Source organism: Pseudophryne corroboree, chromosome 6 (assembly GCF_028390025.1).
Source record: "Pseudophryne corroboree isolate aPseCor3 chromosome 6, aPseCor3.hap2, whole genome shotgun sequence".
Lineage (NCBI taxonomy): Eukaryota > Metazoa > Chordata > Amphibia > Anura > Myobatrachidae > Pseudophryne > Pseudophryne corroboree.
Genome location: NC_086449.1, coordinates 385,108,177 through 385,124,801, shown reverse-complemented (window position 1 = coordinate 385,124,801; position 16,625 = coordinate 385,108,177).

Below are 16,625 nucleotides of genomic sequence, written 5' to 3'. Positions count from 1 at the left end.
CCCACCGCACATCTCTAATATATAATAATAATAATAATAATTTTATTTATATAGCACTCTTTCTCCAACAGGACTCAAGGCGCTTTACAGACATCAAAAACAATGCACATAATACAGAAGATCTAAGTAACACAGCAATAGATAAGCAACACAGACATAAAAGAAAACCTTAAGCACAGAGAAAGTGTAATGTATAATTGGTGTAGGCATTTTGGGTAATAACTTCCATGGGTTGTGTATTCCACCCTCACAAGGTACCAGGTGCGGCAGCCATCTTGGGTGCACAGCGTAGGATTACCCAGAGTGGAATAGTCTACCCCTAGAAGAGATGACACAAAATGGGGGTGATTTTAGAATCCTAAAGTTCAGAGTAGGGTTCCAACAAAACCACCAGGTCCATGTATTTTTCATCCCTTCCACAGGTGTACCATATGGGGCAGCCATGTTGGGTGCACTTTGAAGGTTACGCTGTGGGAGGTGAGCCATACAAGGGCCCAATGCATTTATGGGAAAACTTGTGTAGTAGTATGATGTACCCTGTATGTAGGGAGCAACGACAGGGTGTGCAATCAGTGGAGGCAAACATTACAGGAAAAGCACATGGTGGGGTGGTAGAGAGAAAATAAAAACACAACAATGGGGGGGAACAATTGCAGGTAACAAGTGGACGAAGTAAAATTGGGATAACATTATTTTGATAATATCATATACGGGTGGGTATGAGAATGTGAGGAGAACACTCAGGAGCAATTGGAATGTCTCTGCTGAGCCTGGTCCTGGTGCTCTGCCCCCACAGTTCCCTGCTCATCTTGAGGGTTAGGCCCAGAGGCAGAATTGATGTTCTAAGTCAGAGAGCTGGCAAGCCTGGTCCTGATGTTCTCATGGTAGAGGTGAAGAGAGGCAGCATAATTATCCTGAGTTTAGTGTTTGTAACGCAGTCCTTCTGGTATCTTGTTGGTTTGTTTGCCTTTTGTTTTCCTTCAGTTTAACACAGGTATAACACTGCTATTGATTTTAGCTGCCACTTTATAACTAGCCACTTCATATACTAGGCGCTACAGCGTTCTGACCTATACTGAATAAATAAGTCTACAAACACATGTTCAATCTGATTACAACCCCCTCCCTCACACAGCAACCCCCCACCTTCAGCAAAAGGTGTTAATCAAATCTAACAAATGTAAGGTCAGTAAACCACATTCTGTCACTATAAGTTCTTTGCATAGTAAAGTTATAAAACCACTTAGAACAACTTTCTAAAATTTTAACCATGCAATGTAAATTGGAATAGTCTGCAATATTGTTGACCTAGTAATACTTCAGTAAAAACATTTGGAGTAGTCTGCAATATGGTTGACCTAGTAATACTTCAGTAAAAACAGTTGGAGTAGTCTACAATATTGTTGACCTAGTAATACTTCAGTAAAAACAGTTGGAGTAGTATGCAATATTGTTTACCTACTAATTCTTCAGTAAAAACAGTTGGAGTTGACGAGAAGGGGAGAGGAGGAGTCAATTTGCAATTGATATCAGTTGAAGATGTAACTAATGACATTCAGGTATAACACTGCTATTGAATTTCGCTGCCACTTTATAACTAGCCACTTCATATATTAGGCACTGCAGCATCCTAAAGGACTGGTGTCCCGACCTATATTGTAGTGTACAGAGTCACCCAGTCTGTCCATAAAACCACCAAATCTTTATTGTAGCTTGAACAAAATCATTAATGTGAGTGCAGACTACTCTTTGGATATAGATATATATATATATATATATATATATACACTGCTCAAAAAAATAAAGGGAACACTAAAATAACACATCCTAGATCTGAATGAATGAAATATTCCTATTAAATACTTTGTTCTTTACATGGTTGAATGTGCTGACAACAAAATCACACAAAAATTATCAATGGAAATCAAATTTATTAACCCATGGAGGTCTGGATTTGGAGTCACCCTCAAAATTAAAGTGGAAAAACAAACTACAGGCTGATCCAACTTTGATGTAATGTCCTTAAAACAAGTCAAAATGAGGCTCAGTAGTTTGTGTGGCCTCCACATGCCTGTATGACCTCCCTACAACGCCTGGGCATGCTCCTGATGAGGTGGCAGATGGTCTCCCGAGGGATCTCCTCCCAGACCTGGACTAAAGCATCCACCAACTCCTGGACAGTCTGCGGTGCAACGTGGCGTTGGTGGATGGAGCGAGACATTATGTCACAGATGTGCTCAATTGGATTCAGGTCTGGGGAACGGGCGGGCCAGTCCATAGCATCAATGCCTTCGTCTTGCAGGAACTGCTGACACACTCCAGCCACATGAGGTCTAGCATTGTCTTGCATTAGGAGGAACCCAGGGCCAACCGCACTAGCATATGGTCTCACAAGCGGTCTGAGGATCTCATCTCGGTACCTAATGGCAGTCAGGCTACCTCTGGCGAGCACATGGAGGGCTGTGCGGCCCCCCAAACGAAATGTCACCCCACATCATTACTGACCCACTGCCAAACCGGTCATGCTGGAGGATGTTGCAGGCAGCAGAACGTTCTCCTTGGCGTCTCCAGACTCTGTCACGTCTGTCACATGTGCTCAGGGAGAACCTGCTTTCATCTGTGAAGAGCACAGGGCGCCAGTGGCGAATTTGCCAATCTTGGTGTTCTCTGGCAAATGCCAAATGTCCTGCACGGTGTTGGGCTGTAAGCACAACCCCCACCTGTGGACGTCGGGCCCTCATCCCACCCTCATGGAGTCTGTTTCTGATCGTTTGAGTAGACACATGCACATTTGTGGCTTGCTGGAGGTCATTTTGCAGGGCTCTGGCAGTGCTCCTCCTGTTCCTCCTTGCACAAAGGCGGAGGTAGCGGTCCTGCTGCTGGGTTGTTGCTCTCCTACGGCCTCCTCCACATCTCCTGATGTACTGGCCTGTCTCCTGGTAGCGCCTCCATGCTCTGGACACTACGCTGACAGACACAGCAAACCTTCTTGCCACAGCTCGCATTGATGTGCCATCCTGGATGAGCTGCACTACCTGAGCCACTTGTGTGGGTTGTAGGGAGGTCATACAGGCACGTGGAGGCCACACACACTACTGAGCCTCATTTTGACTTGTTTTAAGGACATTACATCAAAGTTGGATCAGCCTGTTGTGTTTTTCCACTTTAATATTGAGGGTGACTCCAAATCCAGACCTCCATGGGTTAATAAATTTGATTTCCATTGATAATTTTTGTGTGATTTTGTTGTCAGCACATTCAACTATGTAAAGAACAAAGTATTTAATTAGAATATTTAATTCATTCAGATCTAGGATGTGTTATTTTAGTGTTCCCTTTATTTTTTTGAGCAGTGTATATATATATATATATATATATATATATGGAGAGCGAAATGACTGCATAGGAATAGAGAGAGTTAAACCTCCTGTGAGGGGTGGACCTAGCTGTGAGGAAAAGTACAGCCCATGGTAGAGAGGGGAGGGTTCAGTATATATAGGGACTGCTAGGCCAGCTTGGTCTCTCTTGCTGCTGAATTGCCTCTGGTGAGTGCTGCATTGCAGAGTCACTAGACTTTTTAGCCTGTTTTGCTAGCTTTGCATTGCCTTGTGTTTCTTGCCACTCCCCTTCAATTCACACACTGCTTGGGATGGCCGCCTCTCGCCCTCGCCGTGCCGCCGGGACCCCAGCTCGCTACCGCTCATCAGGCGGTGGGTCTGGGCCCGAGGATGGGCTGGCTGGCCCTGCTGCCGGCTACCCGTCTTCCGGGGCCGACGCGGGCGCCGGTGTGGACGGGGCGCGGCGGACTCGGTCCTCCTTGCCGCTGGTTTACGGTCTGGTCTTACCGGCCGGGCGCGGGCGGCGGGGAGGGCTGAGGGCACAGGCAGGACGCCCGTAAGTGGCCGGGCATCGGCCCTCACCTCCGGGTGCAGTGTTAGCGGCTCCGGTGCTGCGTTCGGGCGCCCGCAGGCGCGCGCATGCGCGCCATGTTGGGCGACCGACGGAGGCTGCCATTTCATCTCCCATCTCTTCCCCCTTGTCGCGGCCGCGAGGGGGCCGGAGCGGGCGGGCGGCGGTGGCAAGTCGGACGAGGCCTGTCGCGGGGTCTCGTCCGACGGTCCTCTCAGCGGGGCACAGTAGCGGAGGGTTAGCGGTGGGAAGCGGCGGGCTGCGCGCACAGAGTGCGCGCACGCCCACGCTCTCAACAGGTGGCGCGGCGCCACTGGTGTCCTCATCTCCCCTGCTGCCTCCCTTGCAGCCGGAGTCCGGCGGGGAGCGGCGGCAGGGGGGACGTAACGGGGGCGAGCAGGGCAGCATGGAGTCCCGCCGAGGCGCCCTCCCTGCGGGCGGAGGGAGCTCCGGCCTGCGGGGGGAGGGCGCGCGCGGGGGGGGGCGATAGCGGCGGGAGCAGCGCTGGCGACGGACGGCACGCACATGTTGGGAGCAGTGACTGGTGGGGGACCGCGCCGCTTATGGTCAGGGGCGCCACCGATTCCCCTGCGGGCCAGTCGGTGCTTCGGACATCGGGCCCCCTGTTTGCGCCTGCCGGGCGCCGGCAGGGAGGCGCGCGCCGGCATCTGCGGGGGCTCCCGCGGATGCCGGCAGTGATTTCTAGGGAGGTCAGGACCCCTCCGGAGAGTTGGCGTCGGTCCTGTCAACGGTGGTGGCGGCATTGGGCCCGCTGGCTGCTGCCGCATCCCCGAGGCAGCAAGGCGTTCCGGCACGCGCGCGGTAGCGAGCGTGTCCGGTGCGCGGCCGGGTTCGGCGGCTCAGCGAATTGCTCGCGCTTGCCGTGATCTGGGGGAGGCCGCGACGCAGCTAGGACGCCGTCCCGTGCGGGACGAGCGAGGGCACAAGGTGGGGACGCCTTCACCCCGGAGTGCTAGGCATGCGCCCCGATTGGTTTCTGGGTCCTTTGCTCCGTCTTCTTCTTCAGGTGATCGCGGTGAAGTTGAGATGGTTGGGAGCGACGAATTGGATCTCGCAGTTTCCACACCGGAGGATTCCCAGTCCGAGCAGTCGACAGCATCAGGTGAGGTTGAGCAGTCGGCGTCGGGCTCCAGCATGCGCTCCAGTTCTCTCAGTTCTTCCTCTTCTTCTACCCTGTCGTCGCCGGCATCCGAAGTCAGTAGCACGACTAGGGCGAAAAAGCGGGCGACAAAATACGCCAAGAGGATGGCGGGGCAGCAGGAGAGGCGGAAGAGACGTAAGCGGCTTAGCGAGGCTGCTCGCAGGCCAAGAAGCGCCGCGATTTGCCTGGGTTGTCCACTGCGATTACACGGCCGTGCTGCGGGGGTTGCGGGATAGCTGCCGTAGGAAGATCTGCAGGGGCGATTACGTTGATATGTTCATCCTGACGAAGGACGCAAAGAAGGACTATAAGTCAGCGACAGCTAAGAAGGGCATCGGGGCTGAGGCTTTCCGTACCTTCGACAACTGGCTGGCCGGTTTGTGCGTCTTTGCTGCTTGTTACCTAGAAGATAGGCCTGACGAACATATGAACGTCATTAGGTACCTGCACTTAATACACGATATTCAGCGCACATCGTCAGGCATCGAATGGCGGTGGATGACGAGAAATTCCGGGAGAAACAGGACTGCTTGCAGGTGATTGACTTTGGTTGCAAGGACGTGGAAGTCTGGCTCCAGGTCACCCGGACTTCTCAACCCGCTAGGGAGCCCCGGAATCCGGGGGCGGAAGGGCACCGCGCAGGGTCGTCCGCCCAAGGGACCGGCGCGGACGGTGGATCGGGCAAGACAGGTAGATTGGCCGTCCGTGGGGGGGGGCAGGCCGCCGTGAAAGGAAAGTGCTTTGCATTTAACAATGTGTCCTGTTCCTTCGGCAAGCAGTGTTGATTTCGACATTTGTGCTTGCAATGTGGCGGCTCCCACCCAGCCTCTACCTGTTTTAAAGGCAGTCGCCAGGGTGCACGGGGTAAGCAAAGTTACACAAAACCCAGCGCGAGCAGGAGCGCTCCGCAGGGCACCAACGCCAATTAATTTGGATGCAATGGCCAAATGGTTGGAGTGGTATCCAAATAGTGCAGACGCTCAGTTTTTGTTTCAGGGTTTTCAGTTTGGATTTCGCTTGCCTGTTGCGAGCGAGGTTTCGGTCCGGGCTCACAGGAACCTCCAGTCTGCTCGCGCCTTGCCGTCGGTTCTGCGAGAGAAAGTTGATAAGGAGTTACGGCTGGGTAGGATGGAGGGACCGTTTAGCTCACCCCCGGTGGATGACTTGGTCATCTCCCCAGTGGGGGTAGTTCCCAAGAAGACTCCAGGTGCTTTTCGGCTCATTCAGCATCTTTCTTACCCGTCGGGGTCGTCGGTCAACGACGCGATACCACCGGCTCATTGCTCGGTGGTGTACCAGTCGTTTGACGAGGCACTAGAGTTGGTCCGTAGTTACGGCCCTGGGGCCCTGATGGCTAAGATCGATGTGGAATCCGCGTTTCGGTTGCTACCGTTGCATCCGGACTCATTTCGTTTTAGGGGTTTTCGGATCGGAGCGGAGTATTTCATCGACAAATGTTTGCCGATGGGATGTTCCGTTTCCTGCTCGTTTTTTGAACGTTTTAGCACATTTTTGCATTGGTGCGTGGAGTCTTCGTCAGGGGGTCATGGAGTCGCACATTACCTCGATGACTTCCTGTGTGTGGGTCCGGCGAATTTGCCACGCTGCGGCGACTTGCTGTTCAGCATCCGAGCTCTGTTTTTTCACTTTGGCGTTCCTGTGGCCGAAGATAAAACGGAGGGGCCGGTTTCCTGTCTATCATTCTTGGGCATCGAAATCGACACGGTAGCGGGGTCGTGTGGCCTGCCTCAAGCCAAGGTTGCGAAGCTCCGCGAAGCTATCTGCCAGTTCGTAAGGTCGCGCAAAGTCACGCTGCGGCAGGCGCATTACTTGCTGGGCCTTTTGAACTTTGCTTGTCGGGTAATCCCGATAGGCAGGGTTTTCTGCCGGAAGCTGGAGAGGGCGACAGCGGGGTGTGCCAGGCCGCATCATTTCATCCGCTTGTCCTCCGAGATTAAGAGGGATTTGGCCGTATGGGCCTCGTTCCTGGGGGACTTCAACGGGGTGCGTATCTGGCAGGCCCCAACGGTCGACAGCGCTCGGCTGCAGCTGTTTACTGACGCGGCGGGTTCCTCTGGGTTCGGTTGATACCTTGAGGGATCTTGGGGAGTGGCTTCATGGCCTGAGGAATGGCATCGCAAGGGTTTAACAAAGGACCTTTTGCTACTGGAGCTTTTCCCCATTATGGTGGCGCTGGAGGTTTGGGGCGATCGTCTGGCTCATCGCAGCAATTTGTTTAGATGTGACAATCTGGGCGTGGTGCATGCGATCAATAACCAGAGGGCGAAGTCGCTGGTGGTCCTGAGGGTGCTGGGGCGGTTGCTGCTGACTTGCTTGCATAGGAATGTGTGGTTCCGCGCGCAGCATGTGCCTGGTCTGGAGAACGGAATTGCCGACGCGTTGTCACAAGGTCAGTGGGAGAGATTTCGTTTGTTGGCACCCGAGGCCGATGAACGAGGGTTTCAATGTCCCGGTTATGTCTGGCAGGTGATCGGGCCGGACTGGAGGGTCTAGCGATGCGGTCAGTCGCTCTGAACACGCTCAAGGCTTACGGACAAGCTTGGAGCGAGTGGGAGGAGTTTGTCCGAGGACGAAGTCAACAAGGTTAGAGCGGGCATCGGATGATGCTTTCTTTTATTTGGCAGCTGTTTGTTACGGGTAGGTCCAGAGCGGTGGTGTCCCGGTACTTAGCTGGTATTTCGTTCTTTAACAAAATCAAGGGTGTCCCTGACGTGACAAAGAGCGGGCTTCTGCTTAAGGCGATGAAGGGGTGGGCACGCGTGGCGCCAACGCCGCATGATAGGAGGCGGCCCATTGATGCGGCCTTCCTACCGGCTGTCATCAAGGCGGTTGGCGGTATCGCGTCGTCTATTTTTGACTCGCTTCTGTTCCGTTTGGCGTTCTCCATGGCTTACCACGGAGCCTTTCGGGTTTCGGAGCTGGTGGCGCCATCTAAGCGGGCGGATTCGCGCATGCTTCTCGAGGACGTGGTGGTGGGTGAGAGGTCCTTGCTGTGCAGATTGCGTCGCTCTAAGACGGACCAAGTAGGTAGAGGTCGATGGGTCACCTTGGTTTCGGCGCTGGAGGAGAGCATTTGCCCGGTGAGGTTGGCAGTGAAATATGCGGCAGTTCGGCCCGGTGGTCGGGGGTCGTGGTTGCCGCATTATGACGGTCTGCCCTTGACGAAATATCAGTTTCGTTGGATGCTGGGTCGCTGTCTGGCGAGCTTGGGCCTTCCACCCGCTGCTTTCGGGACGCATTCTTTCCGCATCGGGGCTGCGACGTCGGCTGCGTCGGCAGGGCTTTCCGTGGCTGAAATCCAGGCAGTGGGGCGATGGAAGTTACAGACGATATATTCGCCCCGTTGCATGATTTGTTTGTTTGACTAACGGTTCTGTTTATTTGTAGTTGTATAAGTCATGTTGTAAAGTCGAGTACGTCCTTGTGTTGTGTGTCTGTTTGTCTCCCCTGTTTATCCTACTCAGGGATTAGCCACTCGCTGCTGCTGGCAGCGGGGGTCTGGAGTTCTTTTGCAATTTTTTGCCTGACTTGACGGACTGAATTCTAATCTACAATTCGGCTGATCAGTTCAAATCAAAGTCCCTCAGCAGATTTTTACGCTTTCACCTCCAGCTGAGTTCTTACATGTTTTTCCCATTTTATACCCCCCTCCCCCCCCCCCCGTTTATTTTCCTTATATTATTTTGATTTTTCCCATTGTGTGTTTATGTTCTGCTTCAATTGGCTGGAAGCTTGTGCAGATCGGCTAGGCCGTTACTTCTGCAAGACACGAAAACCCCATTTTTTCTTTTGGCAGATCCTTCAGGTTAATGCGTTTAATAAACTCTGCTTTAGATTCTTATTAACCGATTTTTTACCCCTTTCCTTCTCTTCAGGTTGGGTAGAAGATGATTTGGCAATCTGGGTGGTTGGCCACTCTTATGTGTACTGGGCAGCCAGGTTTTTGGCCTCGGAGGGGGCACAGATGTTTCCTAGGGCTCATGGCGTTCGTTGGCTTGGTTGGCGGGGGATGATGTGGAAAGATCTGAAGAGTAGATTGGTCAGTCAGGTCAGCGAGCACGGAGTTCCTAGGGTGCTGGTTGTCCATTTAGGTGGCAACGACCTGGGGAAGAGGACATCTTTGGAGCTGCGGTGGGCCATGATGAAGGATCTGGCCAGTGTGGCCGCAGCGTGGACCAATTGTGTCTTGGTGTTCTCTATGATGGTGCCAAGGTTGAGTTGGCGAGGTGTGGCGGACGGTCGCCTGATTGATGAGGCCAGGCAAAAGGTGAATGGGGCGGTGGCGAAGTGGGTGTTGACCCACGGAGGCAAAGTGGTTCGCCACCCTAGGATTCGGTTTCGTGACAGTCACCTTTTTCGGCCTGATGGTGTGCATCTGTCCAATGAGGGGATGATGCTTTTCCTGGAGGATATGTTTCTCGTGTTGCAGGAGTTAGGTTGAGGGTATGGTGGCGATGCGAAGACTCTGGGGAGGAGTCTTTCGCTGTTGGCGGAAAAGAACGGCAGGTTGTAGTTTGTCTTGTTAGTTGCAGTGATTTACAGTTTGGTGTGGTTTAGGTGCACTCACCTTCATTGACTTTTAAGGCCGCTTGACCACCCGTCCGGGGGCAGCGTCATCACCCATCAGGGTGGGTAGTCACCGTGGGGGTCTGAGTCGGGCACCTATTACCTATTTTATAGTTTGTGTTAAAATTAGGATAGTTTGGAAATTTAATGTTTTGAGGTTATCGTCAGTTGAATATAGCCGTTCTTTTTTTTGCCACCATATGCCGGCTGAATCGGCATGTTAACTAAAATTTTCATTTTACAGGTTTTCTAATGGTTAGGGTACAATAAATAGCTAACAATTTTCTGCCAAATTCAAGTCTCCGTGTCATTATTTCTTGGTATTAAAGGTACTGAATGCTTTACTTTTGAATAAGGGGTCCACACATTATCATTAGGAGGTTTATAGATTGATTGACATTTTTCTCTTTAGTAAAGGCACTTTTCCAACTAGTATTTGACACATTTACATGATGCTAAATTGACAGGACTTTACAAAATGCATATGATTTTATAGGCTAATCAGTTCACAGCTGTGACACAAATCAAGTAAAATGATTTGTGCTGTGATTATTTTAAGATTTAAATTGCATTTGCAAGAATGGTATTAACACATATACATGTTAATATCAGAAACACAGGGACGATTTCGACGTGACTAAAAAGAAAAACCTTTGTTAACCACACCCGCATGTTTTAAAGAATATAACATGCATTCTCAAAGCCTGTAAAATTAATTTTGATAATTATAGTAAACACAATTTTCTGACAAGAGTTAACTTCTCAGTTTGATTTTAACATTGCCAGTAGCAAATAAAGTAAGCTAATTAGATATATGGTACACTATGGGGAGAAGCTTTGTAACATGTTAGTGAACTCACTTTTTAGATAGCTCTGTCAAATGTGAGGTCAAAGTACAGGGTTTTGTCCATGCTTTAACTAACACTGTATTTCAATGCAGGTACTGTATGCATCATTATTCATTAATCTCATTGCTTAAAAAAAGAGTTATGGCAGTGGTATTATAAATTCATTACATTGACCTTCTATAATGTGAAATAACTGAGTGCTGAATCATCACGTTGCAAAGAGCGATTGAAGTGTTTCTAAAAGTCATTACTGCTATTAAACTATTTGAGGTAATCTTTTCATGTCTTTTAATAGATAATTGAAGAGTTGTAAACTGACAATGTCTTGTGTATTGATATACAGAAGCTGTTTCTGTAGTATAAGACGCACAGCATACATGAAGAAATTGATGTTACTTTAGTTCTTATATAAAAGTGGAACAAGAAGATGGAAATACCTAATGTCACGATATAAAAGTGTTAACAGTGTAAACTTCAGTCCAACTCCTACTACTTTACGAGTACAGAACCCTTTTAATTAAATGAGACTTTACAGGTTTCCTTCTTAAATACTGCCTAGTTGACATTCATTTATTTGTTATATTAATTATGACAGGGTAGATGCATCAGTGCAGTCTTTATGGCATATGGCTAGTTTGTGTATTTCAAGGTTATTTTACATTGGGCAAAATGTTACAGAACAATAAATATATTTATTTTACTACTGATGTAGTTATTAATAAAATATTAGTCCAGAAAATAATGTTAGCTAATAGGGGGTAATTCCAAGTTGATCGCAGCAGGATTTTTGATAGCAATTGGGCAAAACCATGTGCACTGCAGGGGAGGCAGATATAACATGTGCAGAAAGAGTTAGATTTGGGTGGGTTATTTTATTTCTGTGCAGGGTAAATACTGGCTGCTTTATTTTTACACTGCAAATTAGATTGCAGATTGAACACACCCCACCCAAATCTAACTCTCTCTGCACATGTTATATCTGCCTCCCCTGCAGTGCACATGGGGGGTCATTCCGAGTTGTTCGCTCATTATTTTTTTCTCGCAACGGAGCGATTAGTCGCTAATGCGCATGCGCAATGTCCGCAGTGCGACTGCGCCAAGTAAATTTGCTATGCAGTTAGGTATTTTACTCACGGCATTACGAGGTTTTTTCTTCGTTCTGGTGATCGTAATGTGATTGACAGGAAGTGGGTGTTTCTGGGCGGAAACTGGCCGTTTTATGGGTGTGTGCGAAAAAACGCTACCGTTTCTGGGAATAACGCGGGAGTGGCTGGAGAAACGGAGGAGTGTCTGGGCGAACGCTGGGTGTGTTTGTGACGTCAAACCAGGAACGAAACTTACTGAACTGATCGCATATGCCGAGTAAGTGTGGAGCTACTCAGAAGCTGCTAAGAAGTGTCTATTCGCAATTCTGCTAATCTTTCGTTCGCAATTTTGATAAGCTAAGATTCACTCCAAGTAGGCGGCGGCTTAGCGTGTGTAAAGCTGCTAAAAGCAGCTTGCGAGCGAACAACTCGGAATGACCCCCATGGTTTTGCCCAATTGCTAACAAAAATCCTGCTGCGATCAACTTGGAATTACCCCCATAGTGTGGGCAAGGTTAACTTAAACTAATTGCTTTGTCATAAATGGAGATGACCAGGTTCCATATACTGTACCTTCAGGCTTTCTGGGTATTCACAGTAATCAAAATTGAGATGCAGCTTGCCAATGCCAGACAGCTGAGGTTGTAAAGGGATTATCTTGACCGCCAGTCACATAACTACATCCCGATTATTGTTTATGGCTTATGTTTCCAGGTTAAAAACTACTGCATAACTGGTGACATCAACACCAGACACATGGTGACATCAACATCACAGGGCATTGCCCAAACATGCTGCAAATATGCATGCAGTCACTGCAGCAGGAAGAGACTACATGGAGGTAAATGTGATTGTTACATCTTAAGTTATTTCCATTATATTATCCAGATCAGTAACACAAAGCCTTTGACATATATTAATGACGAATGCCTTCCGTAATTGCTCTTGAAGGCTCTGTCTAGTACTGTCGGGGAGGGTGGGATAGAGCTTCCACAGGACACCTTAGGCTAAGGCCATATAATAAATTTGCAACTCATGCCTGAGAACCGACAACCCCCTCCCCCTCCACCCCCCCCCACCCCCCCCAAACTTCACTACCCGAGCTCGGATCCGAGTCCGGCTCGGGATTTTTCACCTGACTTGGAAACCAAAACGAGGCAAAACGTCATCATCCCGCTGTTGGATTCTCGCGGGTTTTTTATTCCATATAAGGAGCCGCGCATCACCGCCATTTTCACTCCAGCATTGGAGAGGGTAGCGAGAGGACGTGTCTCCGTCCTCAGTGTCTGTGCGGGAGGGAAAGTGGGTTGGTGATTCCAGTGCTGTCTTGTGCTGCTCAGTCCAGTGTAGTGTCTTATGCTGCATCAGTCCATTCACAGTGGTGGTGTCCTCTGCTGCCATATGTGCAGTGTAGCTGTATAGGTCCAGTGCAGTGGTTCTATGTTGTCCTTCATAAGTACAGTGGTAGTGTCTTATGCTGCATAAGTCCAGTCACAGTGGTGGTGTCCTCTGCTGCCATATGTCCAGTGCTACTGTATAAGTCCAATCCAGTGGTGCAGTGTTGTGCTGCATCAGTCTAGTGATGGTGTCTTATGCTGAATCAGTCCAGTCACAGTGGTGGTGGTGTCCTCTGCTGCCATATGTCCAGTGCTGCTGTATAAGTCCAGTCCATTGCAGTGGTGCTGTGTTGTCCTGCATCAGTCCAGTGGTGGTGTCCGTGTGCTGCTGTATAAGTCCAGTGGTACTGACATATATATGTCCAGTGATACGGCCGTATATGTCCAGTGATACTGCTGTATATGTCCAATGATAATGGTGAATAAATCCAGTGGTACTGGCGTATAAATCCAGTCCAGTGATACTGACGTATAAGTCCAGTGGTACTGCCTTATATGTCCAGTGGAACTGCCGTCTAAATCCATTCCAGTGATACTGCCGTATATGTCCAGTGGCACTACCAAATAATTCCAGTGATACTGCCGTATATGTCCAGTGATACTGCCATAAAAAATCCAGTGGTACTGGTGTATAAATCCATTCCAGTGATACTGCCGTATATGTACAGTGGTACTGCCATATAATTCCAGTGATACTGCCGTATATGTCCAGTGGTACTGCCATATAAATCCAGTGGCACTGGCGTATAAACCCAGTCCAGTGATACTGCCATATATGTCTAGTGGTACTGCCGTATATGTCCAGTGATACTGACGTATAAAACGAGTCCAGTGATACTGCCGTATAAATCCAGTGATACTACCGTATATGTCCAGTGGTACTGCCATAAAATTCCAGTGATACTGCCGTATAATTCCAGTGATACTACCGTATAAGTCCAATGATGCTGCCGTATAATTCCAGTGGTACTGGCGTATAATTTCAGTGATACTGCCGTATAATTCAAGTGGTATTGCTGTATAATTCCAGTGATACTGCCGTATAATTCCAGTGATACTGCCGTATATTTCCAGTGGTACTGCTGTATAATTCCAGTGGTCCTGGTGTATAATTCCAGTGATACTGCCATATAAATCCAGTGATACTGCCATATAAGTCCAGTGATACTGCCATATAATTCCAGTGTTACTGGCGTATATGTCCAGTGGTACTGCCGTATAATTCCAGTGATATTGCCATAAAATTCCAGTGATACTGCTGTATAAATCCAGTCCAGTGGTTTTGCCGTATAAATCCAGTGGTACTGCCGTAAAATTCCAGTGGTACTGCCATATAAATCCAGTCCAGTGATACTGGCGTATAAATCCAGTGATACTGCCATATAAATCCAGTGATACTGCCATATATGTCCAGTGGTACTGCTATGTAATCCCAGTGATACTGCCGTATATGTCCAGTGATACTGCCAAAAAAATCCAGTGGTACCTGTGTATAAATCCATTCCAGTGATACTGCCGTATATGTCCAGTGGTACTGCCATATAATTCCAGTGATACTGCCGTATATGTCCAGTGGTACTGCCATATAAATCCTGTGGCACTGGCGTATAATCCCAGTCCAGTGATACTGCCATATATGTCTAGTGGTACTGCCGTATATGTCCAGTGATACCGACGTATAAAACGAGTCCAGTGATACTGCCGTATAAATCCAGTGATACTACCGTATATGTCCAGTGGTACTGCCATAAAATTCCAGTGATACTGCCGTATAATTCCAGTGATACTACCGTATAAGTCCAATGATGCTGCCGTATAATTCCAGTGGTACTGGCGTATAATTTCAGTGATACTGCCGTATAATTCAAGTGGTATTGCCGTATAATTCCAGTGATACTGCCGTATAATTCCAGTGATACTGCCGTATAATTCCAGTGGTACTGCCGTATAATTCCAGTGGTACTGCTGTATAATTCCAGTGGTCCTGGTGTATAATTCCAGTGATACTGCCATATAAGTCCAGTGATACTGCCATATAAGTCCAGTGATACTGCCATATAATTCCAGTGTTACTGGTGTATATGTCCAGTGGTACTGCCGTATAATTCCAGTGATATTGCCATATAATTCCAGTGATACTGCTGTATAAATCCAGTCCAGTGGTTCTGCCGTATAAATCCAGTGGTACTGCCGTATAATTCCAGTGGTACTGCCATATAAATCCAGTCAAGTGATACTGGCGTATAAGTTCAGTGATACTGCCATATAAATCCAGTGATACTGCCATATATGTCCAGTGGTACTGCCGTATAAATCCAGTGATACTGACATATATATGTCCAGTGGTATTGCCGTATAAATCCAGTGGTACTGGCATATAAATCCAGTCCAGTGGTACTACCGTATAAGTCCAGTCCAGTGGTGCTGTCATATAAGTTCAGTGGTGCTGTCCTGTGCTGTATATTATTTACTCCATATAAATAATAATAATAACAATAATAATAATAATACTTTTATTTATATAGCGCTCTTTCTCCAATAGGACTCAAGACACTTAAACAGATACATTACATAATATAGTACAGAAAATAATGAAGTACAGAAAAGCTTTTCATAAAATACAGAAGCATGTAGATACTAAAGGGACATTATGGAAATGCTTGAGTAAACAGGAAAGTCTTCAGTCTACTTTTGAAAGATTCTATAGTTGGTGCCTCTCACACTGTGTGGGGAAGTGAGTTCCATAGAGTCAGAGCTGCATGACTAAAAGCTCGACCCCAGATGAATTACGGGAGATTCTAGGTACTGCTAAAAGTCCTTTATCTACAGATCGCAGTAATCAAGTGAGGCAGTATGGGGTTACAAGCTGCTTCAGGTACCTTGGGCCCTGGTCATGTAGTGCTTTGAATCTCAGTAATCCAATCTTGAAGATGATTCGCCATCTTACAGGCAGCCAGTGAAGGGAGTAGAGTATGGGTGTTATGTGGCTAGAACGGGACTGTTCGGTTAACAGCCTGGCAGCTGTGTTTAGCACCAGCTGTAAGTGGTGCAATTCTTTTGCTGGGAGACCAAGGTAGAGGGCATTACAGTAGTCTAATCAAGATGATACAAATGCATGGATGACTTTTGGCAGATCATCTGAGGGAATTAAGTGCTAGATTCTGGCTATGTTCCTCAGGTGAAAGATTGAGGATTTGATGGTGGCTGATATCTGATGTTTAAGTGTCAAGCCACCACGCAGGACAATGCCAAGATTCCACACACGATCAGTGGTTTGTAATTCTGAATCCCCGAGTGTAAGTCCAGTTGGTTGGCTATGCTGCAGTCTTGTCCTTTGATGCTGCGGTCCTATCATAAGGACCTCTGTTTTATCTGGGTTCAGTCGCAGCCAACTGGCACTCATCCACTCCTGGAGTTCAGCTAGACAGCCATTTAGGGTTGCTATTGGGTTATCAGTGCCCGGAGCTAAGGACAAGTACAGTTGTGTATTATCTGCATAGCAGTGGTAGACCAGCCCATGGCACTTGATTATTTCACTCAGTGGGAGCATGTACTGTATACTGCAAAAAGCATGGGGGATAGTATAGAACCTTGTGGGACACCACATGGCAATGGCACTGATGGTGATGAGTATACT